Consider the following 20,919-nt stretch of genomic DNA (forward strand, 5'->3'; position numbering starts at 1 on the left):
GCAAACAAAGGTGTACGCTGTCATGCTCAAGGTAAAGCATACAAGGAATAGAATCACAACTTAACTTATCCACACATGTATCTGCATTGTACATCTCAATTCGCAAACTTTTATTTCGTAAGTACGTTTTCCCATTGGTCAGCTGCTTCGCTAATGGCATGTCCCGCATCGTGATTGGCTGAAATATTCTCTTACGGAATTTTTTATCGTAAGATGTTTTTTGTGAGTACAGGCCCTGATAATTTATTTTGCTATAAAATAGACGAATTTCAGCCAGAGCTAACGCACTTGGAGTTATAGCGTGCCCTCCTTCCTAAAACGTGAGAACTCAAAATCACTAGTTTAACTGCTACAATAGAGTTTATAAGTCGGCAGTATACCGGTGTCCAGTTGAACTCGACGGAGAAGCTGACGTTCATCTGTTGGTCTGATATAGCTAAAATATTAATGATTGAACTACAAGTCACGTGGTCTTTTGGCGGTATCGAGATACGTTTGGGAAAAGTAATCACCATTTACTGCGATACGAAGAGCGGGAAAGAAAAGAAAACACAACGGCCCCCTTTAATGAACTTCTTCGGGCCTTCAACGCCTAACTCACACATCGATGACCAGGTTACGCTAGCTGTCCATTCCTCGTTACGTATAGTATAATACCGTCGGCAACAAACCGCATTCACTTAAGTCAGTATACACTGTAAACAAAAATTAGCCGAGATGGGAGCTTTTCCAGCACATGAGCCCCCAAAACCCCCATGCCCCAATCATTTACTCCGTGGTAGCGGAGTGAAGTCGGCACATGTCGTCGAAAAACGCCCCTTGCTAAATGAGGGAGTTTATGAACGACATGACCTTGTTAAACTCCCCACGGAGTTTTAGGTCACGTGGTTAGAAACTCCCTATGGGAGGTTTAAAAAGTATTTTTGGTCGTGACGTGCGTGCCGTGGTTAAAAACTCCCTATGGGAGTTTTAAAAACCATTTTTGGTCGTGACGTGCGTGCGTGTGTGAATGTGCGTGTAGCACGCCGGTGTGAAGCTCCAGTGCCTTGTGTGGGTCGCCGTGTGAGCATTTGTCGACAGACAACGAAGTTATCAGTGCAGCGAGGACTTGCAACGGCCGGTTGGTTTGTGTAGACGTGTAGGACTATTTTCTCCACTGAACCGTTCTGGTCAGAGACAAGTTCAACTCGCGCCAGCGTCCGACTGCGAACACATCGAGCTGGCTGTCCCGTGTTTATTCCCCCGTCAAGCGGCAATGCCCATGCACACGAGTGCAAGCCTCCTACACGCCACGGATACCTCGCTTCAACGTGCCGAGTTACGAAGTGCGAAGAATAATTTCATCGGTAACAAAAGTAAGCTGTTGCGATCGTCAGCGGGTTGTTTCTGGAGTTTCACCGGCTAAAACTTCGAAGCAGTAAGAAGTAGGCTTCGCTACGTCGTCGGCATCAAGCCGGCCGGCGTGAGAGCTGCGCCGGCGACGCGCTCGCTCCGACCACCGGCACGCTTGCTTCCCGGAGTGTCACCGAACCGATGTTTCACCGGCTGCAACTTCTAAGCGGTAAGAAGGCTTCGCTACGTCGTCGGTACCAAGCCGGAGACGTAGCGAACTCGCACCGCCACACCGGTCGCCGTGGTGAGTTCTACGAGCTCGCACCGGCCACCGGTGAAGCAAAGAACATGTTTCACAGAAAACAAAAGCTGCTGGAATGAATAAGCTTAAATTGTCTCTTTTGCGCCATGCAACCACCGCTGTCAAACGTCTAGCGAGAAGGCGAGCGCCGATACGAGACAGATTGAACCAACGTGCGACCGCCGATGTACTGCGAGCAACAGGAACCGCGACTACGAGCCGTCTCGTTCTTTGTAAGTGCATCGCTCCGTAGCTTAACGCGGACAGCGGACTCGGATAGCGGCAGTGTGTGTGTAAAAAAAACGGCGACGAAAACTGTACAGCAGCAAGTATTTTGTGATCGCGAGCTGTCGTTCATCGTATAGCTGTGCCGTACTCCTGCGAGAGGCCTAGCGACGCCGTCGGCCACAACGCGGTATACCGGCGGGGCGACGCATTTCTTCGCCGGTGTTGCTCGTGAATGTGTGCCGCTGAAGCGTTCGTGCACGGCCGCTCGTGGTTCGTGTACGATTATGTGCATTTTACAGACTCACGCGCAGTACTGCTAAGGCGGATACATCCCATGCGACAGAGTACCAGCTGATAATCAAAATTCGCTAATTAAGAAGGCGTTGAATGTTAGGCGGGTTTATAGTAAAAGATAGGTGTGCCTCAGTGGTGTCTATAAGCTCATCACAAATTTACACGTACGCCATGAATGTTTGTTGCTTAATTTCGGGGAAAAGAAGTGTCCCGTCTGAGCCACATTGGAGGTCAAGATGTGGTGCCTATATATACTCGGTGACCAAAGTATGGTTGTGAAGCGCTGGTGGTGAGTTGTTGTCAGTGTGAGTGTTGTATTACTTTGCGAACGTTGTGTGCATGTTTGTGTACGTGTGATCGGTTTGCGTGTTTCGATGCTAATTTAATTAAAGAGCGAAAAGCATTTTTTTCTTTTTGATGGTTATAAAAATTTACTCCCATATTTACCTGGAAAAGCTCCCCTATGGATGTAAACAAAAACTCCCCTCTGTCCATCCAAAAACCCCGTCCTGTTGGGGAGTAAATTTTTTACTCCGTCCGGACGGTGTTTTTAAAACCCCCATCAGGGCGTGCGCTAGAGGACAAGCCATTTACTCCCATCTCGGCTTATTTTTGCTAACAGTGTACCAGCAGAGTATATATAGCGGCAATGTCGCGGGGAGAAAAAAAAAAGACTCCACCGACGTCGTTCCGCCTACGCCAGACACGCTTCGTCTGCGGTTGAGCGGAGTACTTCGCCTCTCCCGCGCCGGGTTAACTGCACTCGAATGGAAATGTAATGGCGCTATTATCAGTACCGCCGCGGGCCGGCCGAGCGAAAGTGCGAATGGGCCCGCTAGAATTGCAGGGCAAGGTCGCCTCGGCTCGCGCGTCTGTGTATATGTAAGCCGCCGTACGACCGGGGAAGCCCCCCCCGCCCCCCCCCCCCCCATCCACTCCCAGAGTCATTGCGCGGATATTACGTCGTCTATCCCCTCCATATATATATAAACACGCACGCTTTCTACACGTAGCCGCGGAGGCGATGCCTTCACGCGCAGGGGTCCGCTAGTCTTACGTCGACGACGGAGCGTACGATGTATGTTATAGCGTACCCTAAAACGTGTGTAAACATTCGCACCACCAAGGAAGACGAAAGAAGGTCTAGCTCCCTCCTTCTCTCGCACAAACGCATAAGCAAGGTCTCTCAATAGAGACCGAGCGTTAATAGTCGCGCGTGTATCCATATAGTGGGAGGGGGTGAAGAAGTGTTATGGGCGCGTTAGTGAGGCACGGAGGGGGAGCACGCACACACGCACAACGCTCGCGTAATAAACCGAACCACGCGCGGTCTGCTTAAACGGCCGCTATTTATAACTCTCAAGAGCCTCGGAGTCGCTCTCTCTTCCGCGGCGTTAACAGTTCCGCGGCAACCGCGGAGACCCCGAGCGACGACCGCTGCTTTCCCAAGCCGTGCGTGTGTGTCTGTAGAGAGAGAGAGAGAAAGAGAGAAAGTAAGCGTGGAGCCGTTTCTCCCTTTCGTGCTCGTGGAGGAGCGGTGGCCGGGGCCATTTGTATGAAAAATCGCCGTCGTTTTGTCGCTTCCCTCCTCGCCTCATTCTTTTCTCCTCGCTGGGTGTACGATTTATTTCTCTCGCCTCTGAGAATCAACCCCCCCCCCCCCCCCCCCGCCTCCTTCCCCGCATCTCTCCATCCAACGTTGGCCGCCACGCTGCTATCGCACGCTGTGTTATGCGAGTGCCCCCCCCCCCTTCCCCTCCAGTACCACACCCCTCTAAGATACCCCCTTCTCGATGGTGGAATCATTCTTCTGAAGGGAAAAAGAAAGAGAGTGCAACTAATTTCTTTTACTACGTTACTCCTGACCGCGATAAGGACCCCGCCGCTGCAGCGAGCGGAACGCAGTTTGCGGCCGCACTCGGTGTGTACTTTTGTCGGGGGAACGCAACGGGTGCAGAGAGAATGACTTCGATAAAGTGAAAAAAAGAAATCACAGCGTGGGGGGTTTTCTCGCTTCTTCTGTAGCTTTCATTTGCTCTTTTTATTTATTTATTTTATTTTAAACGATTCCTGCTTCTTTTTTTTTTATTCGCCGCCATACTTTCGCTCTAATCTTTAAAGTCTATCGTGGCCTTGGACAGCGCAGACGTGCGACTAGCGCGTTTTTAGTTACGCTTTCTTTTGATTATATAGGAGTGAAAGGGTAATGCAATAATAATTGTTGAGGTTTTACGTCCAAAAACCACAATATGATTATGAGAGACACCGTAGTGGAGGGCTCCGAAAATTTCTACCAGCTGGGGTTCTTTAACGAGCGCCTTAATCTAAGTACACGGGCCTCTAGCATAGTCGCCTCGATCGCAACGCGGCCGCTGCCGGGATTCGGTCCCGCGACCTTCGGATCAGCAGTCGAGTACCATGACCACTAGGCCACGTGGCGGGTTTAGATTGAAAGGGGGAGAGGTGCGCTTAGATTAACTCTCACATACGAGAACATTAACGGTGACATCGCTGCAGCAATGGTGGTCCTCACTTGCGGTTTAAAGGGACACTGAAGAGAAACACGATTTCTCGCGTATTAGTTAATTACAAGTTCACAATACCGAAAACAGCACTCTTACCGCGAGAAGACACTTAGTAAGCGCGAAAACACACGGAAAGATTGGGGTCGCAGCGCCACCTTGAAATTGCCGCACCAAACAACGCGACGTCATAGATTTTGACGTCGTCTACTTGGTCATACCTAGTTCCTAATCGGTAAAAATGAAGCATATGCTCCTCTGAGGGGGCATATACTTAATGTACGACTTAACGTACGAAGTTTCGTTGAGCGAATGTCGCCAAAATACGAAAAATATACTTTGAAATCCGTGACGTACGCGGGGAGTTTTAGGCGCGAAATGTAAAAATGAAACTTTGACCTTGATTTTGTCGTGTATTAATAAACACATATGATGAAATTGACGCAATTAGGGCGCTGAGAGTACAATTTATCAATCTAAACCGATTTATTGTTTCACTTTAGTGTCTCTTTGATACCAACCACGGCGTTTCTCATGCGAGACGTCTTCAGAGAAGCGTTTCTTCTCAAGTACGCGCGCGTGCCGACGTTTGTCGTCAGCGGCGAGTAATATGTACACACGAGTGTGTGGGTAGCGCGGCGGCCGCGCTGTTTCGTACAGCTCGGCGTCGTCAGCGGCCGCGCTCTGTCTCGCGTGGCGGCGGCGCGCGGGGGTCGCGCGCGGCTGCGACCATAAATTAGAGCCAACGAGCTTTCGCGTTTAACGACGGGACGCGCGTGCGTGAAACGTCCTCACGGGCGGCCGCAGACGATTTATGGGCTCGTAATTGTTACTCTGCGCCATAAAAATGCCGGAATAAGATTCCGCCCGACAGCCCGAGGTGGGAACAAAAAAAAGAACGCCAACAAGCGGTGGCGCTTTCGCCACTGTGCTTCGCCGTTGCCACTGTGAACGACGCGGTGCTTCGGTGGAGTTGGAACAGAAGCATATGTTTTTTTCTTTTTTTTTTTGGAGAGCGCGAAGTGAGAGAGGGATAGGAGAGACGATCTCGAGCGTCGCCACCATGTCGCATTTGTTGAGAGGCCGTTTCCGCCTCTCGACATGCTTTCATGAAGATGATGCATGTTTTAAAGTGTTAGTGCCACATGTACTCTATTCACCTGCGGGGAAGTTCTGCAGTGGGGTTGTTGGTTAATTAAACATACTTGTTACGTTATTATAAACAACGAAGAGCTGGACTGCATGGATGGAGCGAACAGGAAGCAATCTGTGCGTGCCTTGCTTGTGTTCGGTGTCCGGTGTGTGTTTGCGCTCTCGCACAAGTATCGTGCTTGCATAACTTCGCACAATAACTATAAAGCAGGCGTTCATAAGCTTGAACGGACATTCATACCGCGCTGTCGGCTTATAACACCGTAATGAACGGCGCGTCGGTTCGAACAACTAGTTTACCAAGGTATGCACTTATTATATATATCACTCAAAAGTAAGCATCGTGTAAACAGGTGCTTAGCAGCATTTGCGAAGTTGTTCATTCGTAAATGTGTTCGTCATTTGCTATGTATCTTTATGTATCTTTAGCCAAAACCCGTGATTAACTTACTCTCCTCTCACGCGAACATATTTATAGCTTGAGAACATTTCGTTTGGTTTGTCATGCATTCGAGAACTCTACATGGTACATGGTATCACATGCAGCGTGAAATTCTGTCCATTTCTATTCACAGTATACTCTAAGGGAAACAAAGAGTCGTTTGACTCCTTTCTGATCGAGAGTCCTTACTGGCCACGTATATGACTCGCTATAAAGAGGCACGTCGACTCTATCTGAGATCCCTGTATTCTATTCGGGGAGTCTTGTGACCCACAAGAGAGTCAACGTTCCTCTTTAAAGAGAGTCTTATACGCGGCAAGTCAGGTCTCTCCTGAAAGGAGTCACGCATTCTCTCTCTCTCTTCGAGCGCTAGCTATACCGTCTGTAGAACAAAAGCCACAATGGATCCACAAAGAAAAAAAGAACAGATTGGACGCCACTCTAATCCTTGGCTTAGGTGTCTCAAATATAGTGGCACTCGCACGTCGGAGTTCGCATGCCCTGGTGTATTCCTTGGGTTTTAGCACTCTGCTTCGTTGCGCTGCCGAAGCCGATCAAAGAGGCCACGTAGACAGAAGCGCGTGGTTGAGACCTTCCCCGTCAGGTGACGCAACGGTCCCAGCTGCTCACTAGAAAACCGCCTGCTCTTTCAATACTCATAATTAATTTTCATTAATTATAATTAATTACCTTGACAATTAATTGGCCCTTATCCAAGGTAAACCTTTGCTCCGATATTATATGTATCCAATATAACTCTTAACTTCAGGGAGAAGCATCAGTTTTTTACCAGTTTTATTTTTTACGAGACTTCTTCCGAATGTTCTTAAAACCGGAAGTAAGTGCCCGAACGGAAGTACTTTGAAGAGAAACAAGAGTGTCACACGGCGCTCGGGCCGCTAAAGAACGTGAAAGTACTCCACACTCAAGCCTCGGCTAGCGCACCACTACCCCCAGAGGTCCTCTAAAAAAAAGAAATAAAAGCCCCGGTTCCGCAACGGGACCATGAACCGGGAAAGGTCGCACGTGCTCTTGGGAAAAGGCTTTCCACGGGTCTATAGGGCATCCGCCTGCCATGTCGGGTCGCAAGGGGTTGTAACCCGTATTCCCTCACCCTATTTCCCAGTTCAGTGCTTCGCACTCCAAGTGCATATAACGCACCCTGGTATGCTCATCCTGTATATTCTCTCTTTGGATAGCACCATCGCATCGCTTGCGTATATATATTTACAGCATCTACGCCTGCCTTCAAATTCGAGCGCCAACGGGCCGACTGTGCGGAGAGCATAGTGCTACAAGACTTGTGGATTGGTTCGGCACTGTAGATCGAGCATTCCCAGCGACCGGTCCTGCAAGAGAGCGCCAGCGGGGAAAGGGGTTTTCCCCGAGTCTCGACTCGCCGCGCGCGTATATGGCGGCGATAAATCAGGCAATTCATGAAGACAAACGAGCACCGACTCCCGCTTTACAAATGTAGCCAGAAAGGAGAACGCATTGTTGAGCAAGGCGGGGTTGCTACGAGCACCCCGTACGGGATTCCTTTTTTTTTTTTTTGTTCTTGTTCCGTTTTAACTCGTGTATGTGTAGTTCCTTACTTTCTTACCTTTATAGCTTTAACGTTCCATGTTAGGCTGTACAACACGCACCATCCGTCGGTGCATTTCTGTGTGCTCTGTTGCAACTCGTTCCAGACAGAGAGATAGAAAAAGAAAAAAGAAAGTGGGGGTATGTTGGAAAGCGAAACCCAGGGACCATTTAATTTCCACTGGTGTCGCGAACGAGGCAATCGGATTGCCCCGAACCCTTTATTTCTCGCTCTCGACTTCAACCCTCTACTCCCCCCCCCCCCCTTCTACACATTTACACAGGATCTTTTCCGCGGATTCTCCGACTCGAGTAGCGAGACGCTCTGTGACTGAAGGATTGCCCTGCGTTATTCAGAACGGGGCGCTGCTGCATGGTGCAGCGCTGATGGGAGAATGAAGGAGGCTTGTGGTGTTTATGTTAAGACCAGCCACTTTGCGCGGTAATGTGTACGCGACGCGCCTCGAGCTTTGAACTTTGAAAAAAAAAATGGCTATTTCTGTTCTCTATTTCAATATTTCAGTACTGAAAGAATGGTTAGAGGAAAAGTCGACGCTGAAAACGAAAAGCCCTGTTGTGAGGATGCCCGTAGCACTGGCGGTCAGTATAAAGCATGTAGTTTGGGCAACATCTATATATATATGTATACGCTTGCCATAAGCGAGTCTAAGTTACAGTGAAGAAACGTAGTTTTGTTTACAGGAACTTCTGCGAGGACCAGCTGACTCCTCGCTTTAGCACAGGTCGATTCATACACATGCAGTTTATTGTCGCGGCTTTTGATATTAGATAGCACTCGTTTCTCACATTATTTGCACCCATGTGCGATCATTAAGACACGGCCAATCAGAAAGAGCGGCGCGAGCCCTAGAATGCCTTTGCGTCAGGCAAAATGGTGTGATTGCATGTTCTCGCTGAGTATACACAAGCTCACAATTCGGGCCAGGGCAGTGAAGAAGACATCTCTGCTCTGCAAGTACGGACCAACCAGATCAGTAACACTTCTATGATGCATGTTGTCGGTCGCTTTGTTTTGTGTTTTAATTGGGACACTTGCGATCTGTTTTTTCCTTATTATTGTTCTACATCGCTTTATTCCGCGTTCTGACTGAGTATATGCAGCGTTGATGTGATTTTAGCATTTGTACCAGTTTACGATGCAGTTCTTTCGCCACCTTGGTATTTCGCAACATATATATTCTTATACTTGACGAAAAACTAGTCCTGGTCAGGGATTTCTTTATCGGTTGTCAGATTACTCGTCAACTATAGGTGCTCTCTTTCTCAGAAGTCATTACAGATTTTCTTTGCAGTTTTGCATATGATGTGTTTCTGGACAAAGGATGTCAGCAGCACGCTAGTTTCTGCAACTTTTGCGGGACCACTGCTCAGCTCGAGATGCATATGCACAAACAAGCGTGTGGATGATAAACATTTCCCTTTCACGAACCTCGATTCTTCCACTCTGAGGGACCTTCGCTGATCTGAGGCGAGATTCAGCGAGGCTTTCTCGTTCGTAAGTGTTTCCATTACCATTGGTCATCCGGTTTCGCTGATGACATGCCCTGCGTCATGAATGGCTGATATTTTCACTACGAACAATTCTATATCGTAAGACGTTTACGCGAATACCGACCCCGACTTGCTACGCATCGCTGAAAGAATGAACCAGTAAGAAGGACGAAGGAAAAAAAGGAAAAGAAGTGGCACACACAACGACATTGTCAGTCGTCCTTTTGATTGGTTCATTCTTTTAGCGTTATGTACCAACTGACCTAGACTTCAGCCTTACCGCATTGCAACATAAGTTTCCGTTTATGGCGCGTCACGTAGGAGCAGCCAGAAACCACCTCGTAGTGCTAACGTCTCCTTATATAGTTATACGTTGAAAACACAAGAAAGCGCGCAGATAGAAATAGTGATCACGCAACCGGAATCTCCAGCGGCAACGCCGTTTGCACACGCGTGCGCCCCTCACACCCTGCGGCTGCGTTTCGGGCAGAAACGGGGCGGGCTCCAAACACAGGCACTCCGCTGTTTCAGCGCCGAGCGTGATGCCCAGTCAGAAAAACGCGCCGCTGCTCGGTCTAGTCAGCCGCCCACCAGTCAGTCCTCTGCCGCGTGGAAACCAGTTCCTCTTCTTGTGCGCGTGTGTTCGCGCGCGAAACCGGGGCCACCTTTTTTGCTCCTTTTTAAATTTTTTTAATCCTTCATGCGCCTCGTATCCTCCCCTTTTTTGACCCCTCCTTCAAGTGCCCCACCCCCCCCCCACGCATTGTACTCTCGCTTTTCTTCTGCGGCGTACGATCCTAATTCTGGAAAAACGGGGAGACCTCAAAACAAGAAAGAATAATAAGAATGTGAAGAAATGAACTAGAAGTTTAGCGAATATGAAAGCGCCGAGAGAAAAGTTCGAAGGGGGTAATGCGGTCTAGTTGGTTGGAGAGGGGGAGAGGGGGCTGAGGTGTAGTGGAGAAGAACCTAAAACGTAAAGAAGTGGCGTAGCGGCGAATTCAAAAGCGAACACTAGCGGCGAAGAGACAAAAAATAGTGAAGCAAAAAAGAAAGAGATGGGCTTGGTGCGACCCACAAAAAGCAAGCAAGAACTCGAGAGATCGCCGAGCACGAACGAAACGCGGAAAGAAGACAAAAAAAAAAAAAAGTGATGCGGCGAATTCGCGAGCGGCGGCATATACCGAAGGCGGACTGGTTTTGTCTGTCTCCCCCCCCCCCCCTATCCTTCTCGCTATCTCTCTCTTCCTTCGCTACACCCCAACTCGGTTCTTTTGTATTTTTTGCTCTGCATTTTTGGCGCTCTTTGGCGGCGACGGCGTCAGCTCAGGCGCACCCGTATGTTCCATGAACTCGGCTGCGCGAGTTTCGTTTCGCGATCACGAAAGGGGAGGGCTCCGACGGAGGGTCCCCCCCTCCACCGCCCTCCTACAGCTCGCCCGCTCGGTGGCTCACGCACGCAGGCTCGCGGCGAGCCCGATTCGAGCTCACAAAAAGAAGCGCCGCGTCGGAGCGACTCGTCTTCCTCCTTCGTACGCCTCCCCCCCCCCCCTTCCCCGTCGTAGTATACGTCTCTCCTCTTTTTTTGCCTCCACCCATGTCCCTACTATTTCCGCCCACTTTTCGCTTCGGCATTTTCTTTCTTTTCTTTCGTACAGTTGTGTTTCTTTTCCCACTCTGCCGCTTCGCTTTATTTTCTCGTTTCTTTCCACTTCGATCGCGTTTCATTTTTTTTTTTCTTTTTCCACGCTTCTCTGGTGTTGCTGCCGCTTCATGCTGGCGCTGTTTCCGTCCATACTCTTTTTGTCTGTTTGCCTCTCTCCTTCTTCTGCCTCGGGCGTTTTCCTCCTTTCCCATCCCCTCAGCCGTCGCTCGGCTGGTTTCCAAGATGGCGGCCCCATGTCAGCGAAATGATTCATGGCGGCTCCGGCTTTCCCGATAGTCGCCCGTCGACGGCAGACATCGCCTTTTCTTCGTGCGTCGCCCGTCCGGCGCAGGCGCGCGGTTCAGAACATTTTTTTTTTTCTAAGCTCCCGTTCTTCCACAAAAAGAGGCAAAGTTTGCGCTTGTGTTTCTGCAGGCTGGCTGCCTTCCATAATCATTCGTAAAGTCCCTTTTCTTCTCTCCCTCCTTTGTTCAGGAAAATCGAAGAACCTGTTCGTTGGCAACGCGCGATTGAAAAGCGAGCACGTGATGGACACAATCACGGGATGACATAACGTATGCACTTTCTGTTGTGCGCTCAGTATGCACTTTCTGTTGTGCGCTCTTCCTGAGCAAATGCCCGTTTGCGTTCTCGATCCAATGCATATTTCCTTTGGAGCTCATGTTTCGCGCATGTTTACACGGTCAGGTTTGCCGTACTTCGCATATATTGCGTGCTGCACTGTCGTCGCGTTTCCGAAGGAGCCACAGCTTACGAGTCAATGCGCAAAATTCGCGCATGTCATCCTTGAGGTACGAGCAACAACGGCTCATATTTCATGAAAATACTTTGTTCTACGCCCCAAATTACCACTGACAACACCAGGCCCCGTTGCACACCGGCTCAACGGGCTTGATGTATCGTGCTGCCGAATTCCCGGCACGCGAGCCTCCGGACAACCTTGTGTTTTGTTAATGAAAGCTCGATGGCTAGCATTTACCATTCATTCGTCTTAAGTTTTTTTTTTCTTTGTCTCTTCCTCCGTATTTCTCTGGGGCACCGTCGTTATCAGTGGGACTAGCCACTCGACGCGAGTGTTGATACGAATACTGGAAAGAGAAATGTTTTTTGTGCGAAATAAGCCACTTTATACAAGCTCACTACAATGTGTTAAGTTTCCTTATTGATGCTTCAAGTAGAATTACTTAAAGAACTCATCTTCAGCATTACGCGCGTGTGCCGGCTGTTCCCAACAAAGCACAAATGAAATTTTCCTTATTGCTTATCATTCTGCAACATTGATCATGCAAAGTTTGCAGCAAATGCGTAATAAATTTGCGAAACCGCGTCATATTCCAATTTCACAAAGAACACGCGTTTCATTCGGCGATCCCCCTCGCCCCATTATATGCCGCATCGCGAAATTAGAGATGACGCACTAACCACCGACTGTGTACTTATATACGCAGATACATTTTACTGCGCACTGTTGTGATTGGTCGTGCATGGATTGTCGTGCGGAGGTCGCCATGCAGCCGGGATACGCGACCTCTCTAAAGAAAACAGATAGTGTCTTTGGCCCGCCGTGTCCCGGGCAATCAAGAGCTGTCGACAAGTCGTTCAGTGTCGCGCTGTCGCAGTGTGGATGCGAGTCACGTTTCCTTGAGGGCTGCGGGCCGGCGCTCCTGAGAATCCCCGCCGCTGTGCAATCTTGCTTGACATTTCCTGGAGGATGTGGGGGGCAGTTCCCTCCCTGACTTCTTTGTTTTTTCTTTATTCTTTGGAGCTTTCTGTCGCCATGTGCGTTGTAATGAGATATCGTTCCATGCTTCTGTGTGGTAACTTATCTCTTCATTTTTTTCGCTGTTCATATTTTTCTTCGTTAACTCGGACCCGTACGGAAGTTGTACAGGAGGTAAACGCATTCAGCGCCGGTGGTCTGGTTATCAGATAAGCGCGGCTGATTAGGAAGCGCCTGTCACGCTCTGCCGCCCGGAGAGGAAACCGCGCAAGGCAAGGCCTTACGCGTGACATCCCTGATACCTGCGGTCACGTCAGCCAGCTCATTTATTATAAACGGGCGATGAGGTGTTCTCTTTAGTTGTTTCTTGCAGCCTCTACTATATGCGCGTAGAGAAAGGATGCTGTTTACAGGAGTGCTTTGTTCGCGTGGGCTATAAATAAAAGGTATGTCGTCCTGTACGCGTCACAAATGAGTCCCCCCTTTAAAGAACCTCTGTTCCTGTCAGAGATAGCGCGCTAAGTTATTGCAGGTAAGCTTCGTCTTCGCTGCATGGAAAGAATGTAAGTTGCCCGACAGCAGCGACAGTCGTATACAGTGTTGTCGCTTCACCGCCAGCACGATTTATTATTAGTCTATGCAAAATATGACAGTCTCCTTTCGTAACAACCAGGTCTTATTATGTTTTTTTCTTATCAAAATTGATTGCGCCCTGAAGACGCTTCGTTCAATTGTGAAATTTTTCCGTGAAGTCAAAGTGGTGATGATTGTTACGAAAATATAAAGTAAGAGATGGTGTGTGCTCAAACACTGCTTTCAACAGCTGAACATGTAATTCAGTCTGTATTCCCGCAAGAATATTTCATAACATCCATTGTAAAAAGACAGGGCGTGCAAACACGGACACAAGAAGGAAGTCAGGACACCACAAACGCCGCTAAAGAGGAAAAAACGGCGTTTGTGGTGTCCTGACTTCCTTCTTGTGTCCGTGTTTGCACGCCCTGTCTTTTTACAATGAATACTTACCAACTAGCTCAGCTCTCTGTTATTCTAAGCTTCATAGCATCGACGTTGCTACTCTGCGGCAATTTCTCTGAGAAACATGCGATGTCATTGCTTGGATATTAATTAAGTCCATTTGAAGTTTTGTGGTATAGCGGATGGCCCGGCCTGCTGCGCATAAAGTTCTGATTGTTGGTTGTGCCTATTCGACGACATGGCATACGTAGATTGCATACTTCAGCGTTGGCATTATCACAGAATTAGTAGTCAGAAGCTTACGTTAGTCAACATGGACTGCCAGACTGCTGGTTGAGATGCTCGTGTTCTGAACTTTATACTGTCCCAGCTGTTTAAAACGCCATTATAAGTTGGGCATGTCCAACAGCAGAATATTGAGCACTACGAATACAGCAGTAAGAAAAGAACAGCAAGAAACAGCGCTTCTTCTCGTGGGTATCTTTTTTTTAATTGTGTTCGCGCAATTCAATATTCTGGCGCTTCGCAAGTTGTACCAACCCACATAAACACACGGACAAGTTCTTAAGTTGGATGAGCTAAATAAATTATGTCTTTCGGACATGCACTGGGCACCCGAAAGCATTACAAGAAAAAAAAATAATGATCCAGTTAACAGAAAACGAGAGAGGTGTAAAAAGAAGGACATACCCGCAAAGCGTCATCCTCGAAATGATCAAAGCGAGCACGCCAACTCGACAAAAAGATTAAAGTGAGCCTTAAGAGAGAGAAAGAGAGAATCGGTGGTTCATTCATGGAAAGTGAACTTTCGCACGTCTTTGTGTCATCCCCCTTTCCTCTTATTCCTCTTCTCGAAAGTACGCAACAATGGGTTGACAGGATCTTTTGGCGCGTTCAATCTTTGCAGGCCGTGTACGACGTGGTGGAAGCAGCAAGAAGAGGAGGCTACCGAGAGAGGATCCGGGCTCGAGCTCGCACACCAGCTAGCTACGCGGAGCGGTGGACGGCCGTCGCTGGCCTGGCTGATCAAGTGGACAGAGAACACGTCGGGGAGGACAAAAAAAAAAAAAAATAGCGCCTGGGTGGGGGAGGGCTCCGCGGGCCCAATTAGAGAAGACAAACTGCCGCGGCGGACTCGGACAAGAAAGCAGCCTGAGGGACTCTTGTGCTCGCCTCCGCTCATCCGCCCTGAGTGACAAAGGGCGTTGACTGTGCCCGGCTAGGCGCGGAGGCGCGCTGCTACTGATTGGACTGCTTCGCAGGCAGACACCGTGCTCTCTTTCCCTCTTTCTCCCTACGACACCCCTCGTATCCAGCGCTATTCAATACGCTTCTTCTGCACCCTTAATCAAATCGAATCAAAGTCACGAAACCGGGAGCCAGGGGGTGGTATAGCACAGGAGGATGAGTGAGGTTGGGACGGATCGAGAAATTAGGGGGGTGGGAGTGGGGAGGCCGAAGGGCGGAGGGTATGTTCCTTGGTGCAGGACAGCAGCTACAAGCGACTCCAAGGAGACGGCCTCTCATCAGGCAGCGGGGGAACAGCGCAAGTTGAGCTCTAGTGTTCTACATCTACCCTGTAGATCCGAATTTGTTTGCCACTAGACTACAAATTCGGTTCTAGAGAGGTTTGTGTGGTACATACGAAACGTCACACTGCGTAGAAGAACCCTCCCGACGATGCATCGACCATGGGCGCTTGTGTTGTGCACGTGTGCTTTGAAGAGTGTGGATGGATGTCATGCGGATGTATACGATAGGAGTTTTATAACCGTACGGGTTGCCCGCCATGTCCCCGTCTCCTGGGGAAGACTGTTTAATGAATGTGAGAGTTACGGCGGTGATGGTCTTCAAAAAAAAAAAACATTTTAATACATGCATGTTCTTTACCTTGCTTACTTGCTTTCATCGTTCACCTTGTGGGACGAGCGTTAAAAAATAAAGGACACTCTGTTTGCCCGTTGTCGAAGTAGACGTGAAGGTGTTCAACAATAAATAAGTTGTTTTTTTTTTCCTTCACTCTTCATTATATCTCAGCAAGCCGATGTGATGAACATATTTACAATAATGCCATGTTTAGAGGACCAGACTGCTATTCCTGAATTGCGCTTATGCCATAGCAAAGCGAGCCAAGAAGATTATGCGGGTAGAACATACCACCGAATAAGCATTAACGCAAGGAAGAACAGAGCAGGACAACGTCTTTGTGCACATGTTTCTTGGCTGGTACATCGCACCTCCACATGATGAACCAATTCGCCCAGCAAACAACGTCGCTAGGCCATTGAGAAGCTGCGAAACCGCAGGACTCGTGCCGGCGCTACAATATAGAGTTTCGCGATGATTTCGTCATCACGGCATGATATGACATTGTCTACTCGAGTCTCGGCTGTTGTAAAGTACCGCGTTTCCTCCCATTCAGTTCTATGCCAGTATGTTGTCGTCCAGCGTTCCCGGTTGACTGATCCCATCGGTAACGCAGATGCAGCGCTGCTCTGACCAATGGCGAAGCGCAAACGGGAATGACATCAGAAAGGACATCGCTACAAATCAACAGCCGTGGGTAGAGATAATGAGAACCAGAGTTAAATACCAGCGTGTAACTCGGTCTTAAGACTGTTGTTAGCGCATAAACAGCTCAGGTACCATCATTCGTGGCGTCGTACTGACGTGGCAAAAGCGAAATATTAGTATTCAAGGCTCTTGTCGCTAAGTATTAGCAGTGATTCCACAAACGCTTTTCAATATTTTCAGTTCAACACTACAAGCACGTAATGCTATAGAGTGGTGGCGGTGTGAACACTTAACACTTCTACAGACAAAGGTATAACGAAGCTCAGTCTCTGCTAACTCTGTAATCAGCATTCTAATAATAATGTCTGGGGTTTAACGTCCCAAAACCACGATATGATTATGAGAGACACCGTAGTGGAGGGCTCCGAAAATTTCGTCCACCCGGGGTTCTTTAACGTGCACCTAAATCTAAGTACACGGGCTTCAAACATTTTCGCCATCATCAAAAATGCAGCCGCCGTGGCCGGAATCCGATCCCGCGACCTTCGGTGTAATCAGCATTCTCATTTTTTTTGTTTCACAGTAGGAAAGTAATAACGTAGATAGGCTGCCTTGAATGCCTAAGTCGTTTAGCAGTGCAAAGCTGGATCAGCTTCGTCGCAACCGAAACGACTATAGAAGCCATTTTCGAGCTGCCCGCATCTCTAGAAGATGCACGTCATAGCAGGTGATTTAGCCACACATCGGCTTTCAAGAATAAGCAGTAAGCTCAATGTGCACGTATGACCGAGAAATAGCCAATAAGAAGCAATTTGTGCGAGAGGATGCTGTCAGGCCCCAAGAAACCTGCAGCATTAGCGGAATCATATTAGCATAATCGGTATCTTCTATCTGAAAATGCGAGGAGGCGTTCGGAGCTTTTTTTACTGGATGATTTTGTGGTAGATGCTTTATTAGTAATAGTTTCGAACACTTGGCTTACGAAATAAAAAGTTTTACGCCGCGAAGAACAGGAAAGGGAGCCGCGGCCACAACTGTAATACATACGTGAAACGGCGGAGCGGCATGTGATTATCATAATATATGCTGTATGTGCAGCCGCAGCTCATAATTTATGGTGCGAGATATACTTGCTAGTATTTGGTCCATGAGGCCCGGCTGTTCACTCCTAAGACTAACTTCCACTTACTGTCACTTGATACCTATAAGTCGCACAGGTGTTCCTTTAAATAACCAGAAAAGGCAAATTGACATTACACCGGTAGCGTTCACCGTGCACGCTATCGGTGTGCTTATCGGAGGCAGGCTCAGGAATTACATGGTTGGTTTCAAAGAAGCCCTTGATTATAGCTTTTACGTGATTGGAGGTCGGGCGGCTTAATTTCTTCACACTTGAGTACCTGCATGCATCACGCACACTTGTAGACTAACGGCGTTTGTAAGCATCTCTAGTCGCGAAGTGGCTCTATGAGCATCGCTGATGCAGATGCCTAAGACAACTCGAAGCAATCTCTGTGCAGTCGAGGAGCGGGTTTATCAAGGAAAAACGCTTATTTTGTAACAGTGATCAGCGCTAGAATGCTTGCAATTGTTTAGAGACTACAGAATTATGGTAGCTGAACAAAGGCGGCGTTGGCACGTCTATGGTTTATGCTGGCCCGATGCTGGCCCGAAAGTTGTTAAATTTTAGAAGTATATGTTGTGATTATTACTATTGTAAATATTTCTTTAAATCTTAGCTTAGTCGCAAAAGAGAGCTCCATGGGAACAGCAAATGTGATACAAAGCGGAATTAAGGTACATTGGGTGAGAAACCTTAATGTTTTTTTTTTTTTTTTTTTTTGCGGTAATACGTATTTCGCTGTGTTCTAATATAGTAAGTGGTGGAAAATGTAAGCTCAGTGGTAGCTGTAGAAACAGTCATATTCCTGAAGTAACGTAGGGTACTGGGCGAGTTTGTATATAGATTCATGTCGAAGCGAACCGCGAGGAAACACAGTAAAGAACACACAGGACTGCGCCTGTCCTGTGTGTTCTTTACTGTATCCTGTTTTCCTCGCGCTTCGCTTCGACGTGACATCAGTCATATTCCATCATCGGGAGTGGCGCATATGTGATCGAAGTTCCTTTGCGACGAGGTAAGTACCAAAGCTCTATAGGCTAGGCCGTGGCGGCTGAGTTATGCGATGGCATCGCAGCTCGGTGTAGCGCGTGGTCCCTTGGCGACTGCACAGGCACCACGATCCGAGAGTTCCTTGCGTCCTGAGCATTGTACTTGGCGAAATAAAATATGTGGTCTATTGGAAAGAAATTGGCCTCCGTGTGTCTTCGTTGATTATAGTCCTTGGGGCTATACACGAGGGGAAACAGCACACAACCGAGGTAACATAAAATAAAAAATAATAATGGCAGGCTTTATGCGAGTGCTCATATGAAAGTAAAAATACAATGTGAAGAAGAAAGAGTGGGACTGAGTGAAAAAAAAGGTAGGTAGGTTTGCTACCTCACCCAAAGGCAGAGGAGTACAAAGATGATCAGAATCATTAGCAGCTAAACAGAATAACTGTTAATTACCACTGTGCAACTTATAAAGTCATTCTGTACAAAACTGTTGACCTTAAAACTTGAAGAGGACTTGCGCAGTCCTCTAGCTGCTACGATGACGTATGAGAGTGATATCCAGGGCCGTACCCAGGAGTTTTCTTCGGGGGGTGTTTGTGTGTAGAACAGCTCAGGATGCTGTGCATCATTTCGCTCATGTGCGGTGGTGGCTTTTTCGCATCTCCACTTGCCTGCGTATTCACGTAAGTTTCTCACATTTAATGCAGATTTCCTGAGAACATTCTGTGCATCACATACCACATGTCAAGTACCATAACGTAGTTCTTACATAATTGGCTCGGCAGCGAGGCACTGGAGGCTCTGCACGCGTCCAGGAATTGACAAAGTGAACAATCATCAATTATCTGAACTGTAAGTTCAAGGCAAGTGCCCGGAAGAGTACTCTATACGCTGAGAGCAGTGTCAAAGCCAGGGTGGTTTGAGGAGTTCCAAACTCCCTACCCACCAACCCCAATAATTTCACATTTTGTATGTGATATATATAAACGCACACATACGAACACACACGAGCATACATAAAAGAGGACCTTCGAGCTTGTAACAATAGGCACCGAGGTAGTATGCGATAATTTTGAAAGCAATATTCGGTATCAGTTTTATTCGACGTGTACCTGCTTCTCCTTTAGGTTATAAAATGATTTCCTGCAGCCAATACACAGCTGTCAGAAGTGTAGGCCACTTCAGGCTGCAACACTGGTATATCGCCGGTACGCGAGCTGTGTTTCTATAAATACTGCAATGCTGGTGCTTGAGGTTGTGTTCTCTGAACACTTGTAACAGTTCGAAGAAATTAAAGTTATAGTATCGTGAATATGTCAGATGTTTCAAGTAAAGGAAACAAGAATTCGCAATACCATAACTGTCAGGGGTGCGGCCATGATATTATTTAGGGAGTGTGAGGTGAAGGGGTCTGGCCTCTCTGTATGATGAATGAAACAGCGCACGTAAACGACCAGGAATTGTAACACACGACAGCGCTGTCTTAAAACCTCTCTGTATGTTTGTGTTTGTGTCTGTATATTTGTGTTTGTAAGTCTGTGTAGGTTTGTGTGTCTACACACATGCAAACTGATAATTATCGAAGGGCGGGGGTTGAACCCGCATCCCCCTCTGGCTATGCTAGCGCTAGCTGTTATTTAAGTAAGCACGAAAGACTACTTCAGCATGAATGTAAAAACCAGAGACAACATTCCACACAGCTTTTCTTTCCTGTCGAGTGCTTTCTGGCCGTTAGCCCGTGGTCTCCGTTAACATGCTTATTACCCGGCGTTTTTCTTGCGAACCGCACCTTTTATGAATTGCTTCGCTGAAGCGGCCGCAGGCCCTGTACTTGCAAAGCAGCTCGTTAGGTGGAGCTGCTCACGCAAGAATCAGGCGCTTGCTAATCGAAAGAGCGGGCATAAATTTGACAACGACAGGCCAATAGTAAACGAAAACGCTTCGTGAATTTGACGTTTGGGCCCGTATTCTCAGATCCTTAATTCTCATGGGGCATAGCTATTAATCATCAGTGTGTACACCTTAATTATCATCCCAACGAGCACGTGGATCACCAAGCCAAGTGAACAGTCAGGCTAAGAGAGAGAGAGATAATAAAACGAGAGAAAGGCAGGGAGGTTAACCAGAATTGTAGCATCCGGTTTGCTACCCTACACTAAGGGAAGGGGGAAAGGGAAAGAAAGGTGGAAAGGACAGCGGCGAGAAGAGCAGGCGCGCGATAAGAAAAAAAAAGATATAAACAAAAGGAAGCTGTAGAGCGGCAGTACTAAAGCCTATTCAATAGGCCACTGGCACGCAAAAAGTTCAGTAAGGCCTTCAATGATTTTCGCTGTGCAGACAGTTCGGGTCGGCATTCCAGCACTGACTGTTCCGACACAGTCAGGCTAAATTTTCTGTCCTGTCATTATAGCTTGAATCTGTCTTTTTCGTGGGAGCATCGGCTGGCCAATGGTGATAACAGGCATTTAGTAGCTGTCGCTACCACCTAATGGCAGCACAGTCTCGTGAATGTATACCCGTATGAACTTCGGCTTATAAGCCTGTCTTTGTTAA

At 47.9% G+C, this 20,919-nt stretch overlaps 1 long non-coding RNA gene across 1 annotated transcript in view; it reads left to right on the forward strand.

The window, feature by feature from the left end:
* Positions 1 to 16,700, forward strand: part of LOC125758461 (uncharacterized) — a 47,053-nt gene extending 30,353 nt beyond the window's left edge. The window contains exon 3 of the long non-coding RNA XR_007416096.1: positions 14,639 to 16,700. This is a non-coding gene — a long non-coding RNA (uncharacterized LOC125758461). The remainder of the gene's footprint in view (positions 1 to 14,638) is intronic.
* The last annotated feature ends 4,219 nt before the right edge of the window (positions 16,701 to 20,919 follow it).

Source organism: Rhipicephalus sanguineus, chromosome 5 (genome assembly GCF_013339695.2).
Source record: "Rhipicephalus sanguineus isolate Rsan-2018 chromosome 5, BIME_Rsan_1.4, whole genome shotgun sequence".
Lineage (NCBI taxonomy): Eukaryota > Metazoa > Arthropoda > Arachnida > Ixodida > Ixodidae > Rhipicephalus > Rhipicephalus sanguineus.